The 3984-nt window shown below is 36.7% G+C and overlaps 1 pseudogene; it reads right to left on the bottom strand.

Annotated features, from left to right (window-relative positions):
• Positions 1-1929: 1929 nt before the first annotated feature.
• Positions 1930-3312, bottom strand: LOC132179699 (limonoid 21-O-acetyltransferse pseudogene; annotated as a pseudogene).
• Between the last annotated feature and the right edge of the window lie 672 nt (positions 3313-3984).

Genomic DNA, 3984 nt, shown 5'->3' with positions numbered 1-3984 from the left:
AATTAACTAACTTAACTGATTTTTCAAGTGATTTTTGAACTTTATCTAGTAACTTTCATTATTGTGGTTGTCATTTTGGTCCGTATTTCATGAATTTACTTTTTCTTTTCATTTATAAAACATATTGTTTACTGATTATGTAGTCACAAGGAAGTTGATAAATTTTAACATAAAAACATGTAACCAACTTACGCGACCACCTATTAATCGACAAACCGATTAACCGAAAAATTTGAAACTATTCATTGTGGGTATGAAGTCAGTTAATTAATCAACTTAATAGATTTTTACGAATCGGTAGGCGAAAATGCCCTTACTGACACCGATCGAACTGATACCCATCCCTAATTGAAAATGAGATAAATTTAAATTTTGAGAAACCCAATTTTATTGTGTCACATTGTAAATTTTTTTTTTTTATAAAATTTGTTTGCAAACCTAACATTTTCTTATAATTAATGTCTAGCTGCCAAAATTAACAGAGTTTTATGATCAGTATATGAGGCTAAAAATGGGTGCATGTGGGCATATATAGGGGATATACGGAGAGCCACCTTGGCTAGCTAGTAATTAAGTTATATATGTAAGGAAATTAATGAAGTGATAACACAGCTAGAAATTAATGAATCAAATTATACATATATATATATAGCTCTCCCTTTTTATTAGGCATAAAATCTTGCATCGATCAGGCTGGCAGTATCTTTCATTCATGACTTTATTAATAGAAGGAATAAAATGTGCTTTTTTTTTTTCTTTTTTTTTTTTTTTAAGGCTTATAGACTTAATTTGCAGCATTTATGAATGAAATTGATATGGATTCTCATTTTTTTTGAAAAAAAAAAAAATAAAAATTGTAGCATTTATGCATAAACACATTTTGGTGGATAATTAATTTAAATTTGAACATATGCATGCACATCATCTTCAAAGGGGGTGGCCGGATGTGGGTGTTCGGTCACATCCATAGGTTTTTTATTTTATTTTATTATTATTATTTTTTAAACATATCCGCACAAAGGAAAAGAGGGATTCGAACTAGTGACGTCCGCTTCATTAGGTGTGGTTACATCCATAGCTAACGCCTTGGGGTTGGTTTGGCCCTCACTATAAAGGCTAAAAGGCGTGGCTGAGCCACCTTAGCCTTTTTAAATTTTTTAACTTTATGATTTTTTTTTAAAAAAATTATACAGATATTTTAATCTTGATGAAAATATTTTACTGTCAATATTTTTTTGTTGGCCATGAGGGCATTGGCATTAATTGTTTTAATAATTAGTGAAAAACATTGACAAAATTAATAGTTTGAGGTTGAAGACATTAATAATAGAGTTATAGTTTGAAAAGAGTACATATACTTTTCATTTTATTTTTTTATTTTTTACACCTAATAATATAATGTTACTTCTTCCTTAACATTATTAAGCGAATATATATAGCTTTAAAAAATATATATATATATAAAATCACTTTTACACCTAAAGATTAATTATATATAGGATACTATATAACCAAACCTTTTGCATGCATGTGCTTGCCGGTGCCATGAATATTGATGAACCTTTCTGGTTTTATGAGAGTTTCTGGTCTTGTGAAGTTTACTTGTATATGTATCTATGATTAATTATTGCTTGCTATTCTGTCTGGATCAAAATCTTATTTCGCATCAATATGTAGCTCAATTGGTTGGAGACTATATATGTCTCATGAAGCGTAAGTCACTAATTTGAATCCAACCTTCCTCTCTTGTGTGCATATGTATAAAAAAAAAAAAAATCCCTCCTTGCTGTGCATACAAGAAAAATATTCAAACCGCATAATATATATATATATCATCAAAGAAACTTACATCACGTCCACTGATTATTATTGCACAACAAAAAAAAAAAAAAAAAAAAAAAGAAGATACATTTTGGACGTACTTCTTCAAAGAAATCAACACCAGATGATTCACGGGCCAGGCATAGTACTTGGACTGAAACAAACTTTTAAGCAACAAGACAATTTTAAACTTGAGAAACTTTGGCCGACGAAACATGAGCCAGGAGCTCCTTGTCGACTTCAAATTTAGCCATGTCTTCCTCATCCAAGTTAATCCATACCTCCACTCCACTCCCTGACTTCCTGTCAAACAAAGTAACTAGATTCGGGTATATCAATCGACCCGAGCCTACCCACAAAGGTTTCCCCCACCCGAAATCCGCTTCAAAGACAGGAAACCTGCACAGACTAGTGAAGGCCAACGAGATCACCTCTCCTTTTCTGAATCTTTCCGCGTTCTCTCTCATAAAACTCAAGTGCCCACCACCCTGTTTGAAACTTTTCACGTAATTCATGTCGGCTTTCCGAATGGCATCTCGCACCGGAACAACAACGCTGTGGAACCCATCCTCCGTGTCCCTGGAGAGTACAGAGACTGTGGACACGCTCATGTTTCCAAAATAATTTTCCGGCAGCGGCGGTTCCATCCTCGGACGCAGGTTCGCTATGTGGAAAACGGTGCAGACCTTATTGGGGTCTGCATCTGGTTGGGTGGCGGCGAGGAAGCGACTATATATGAAAGCCGACACGGCCTCCACGCGAGTGGGCCGTGGGTATTCGATGTTGGTGTCGTCGGTGCTGTATTTGGCTCTTATAGCGGCTACGGCAGACGCGTCAAAGACAAATCTTTTTATTGAAATATTTTTCTTCCCCACCCTCACGCTTGGACTTTGGCTAAGAAAAGTTTCCGGAGGGAAGATCTTGGCAGCGTCGAATCGTGGAGTGGCTATGTCGCCACTACCACGAGCAATAGCAACAAAACTGTTGAGGAACAAGAAGAATGAGGAAGCATCCGCAACCTTGTGGGCGAAGACAAGACCGATGGCGATCCCACCACAGTCGAAGGAGGTGAATTGGATGGCTAAGGCTCGTTCATTGACATCGTCCAATGAAAATGGCAAGAACTTGTTGTTCTCAGCTGGGTTTGGATCCTCAAGAAATTCGGAAAGTTGGCAGTTGGCCTTGGCTTCCACGTAGTGGACCCCCTCATCGTTGCAATCAACGTGAAAATTGTCTTTAACACGTCCTGCTAGCGGGTAAAACCGTGTCAAGGCCTCGGACAAGGATATCTTTATCCGGTCTTGGCGTTCTTCGTAGGTGAGATTAGCACGGGCATCTTCTCTTTGGTAAAAGAGAATGAGAGGCATGAAAATAGAAGGTGTAATTTGATCGATGAAGGAGAGAGTGTGTTGGCGGAGGTGGTCCGGGGTGGGCGAAGAGGGTTTGATAGTGTCTGTGGAGATAACTTGGACGTCAACCTTCATCGTACTAGAAAACTATGAGAAGCTGCCGAAATTAACAGATGTTTTGTTAGTCGATGAGGCTGAGAATGCACGGCCAGCATATATGTAGTTATATATATAGTGGTGCTAGTGCTGCGTACTCATGGCCTTGGAGCTATTATTAACAAAACTTCGCTTACACTCACAATTAAATCAAACTGCAAATAGGTAAAAAAAAAAAATCATCTCATATGTTCTTATAAAACTATTAAAAAAATCAATCCTTTAATAAAATAACACGTAGTCATGTGGCGGATATAATGTTATAACATTTTAAAATGATTAATTAAATAACTTGAATTGTGTACCTTCCGCCAGGGTCAAAGTCACTTATCCACACCAAGAAAAAGGTTAGCTTTATGCTTTCTTTTCTTAATCATCAACCCCTGTCCTCAAATCGAAACATTAATTTTCACCTGCTCGATCTTCCTCAGTACACCTTCAGTTCACCTTCTCAATTCGAAATTAACTAAGAAATTCTTAAGGTCTCTAGCTACACTGTCTACATCCAATGGTAGGGTGTAAGAAAAGAACTGGGGATAAAAATATGAGAGAAATAATGAACAAGAAAAAGAGAGCAAGGACGATCTTGAAGCTTAATTCCCGTCTTCTCTGGAGATGATGAACATAAAAATGGTCAGATAATTATTTTACCATCGTC

This window comes from Corylus avellana, chromosome 4, assembly GCF_965113065.1.
Source record: "Corylus avellana chromosome 4, dhCorAvel1.hap1.2, whole genome shotgun sequence".
In the NCBI taxonomy this organism is placed as follows: Eukaryota; Viridiplantae; Streptophyta; class Magnoliopsida; order Fagales; family Betulaceae; genus Corylus; species Corylus avellana.
This window is presented reverse-complemented; position numbering and strand designations above follow the sequence as displayed.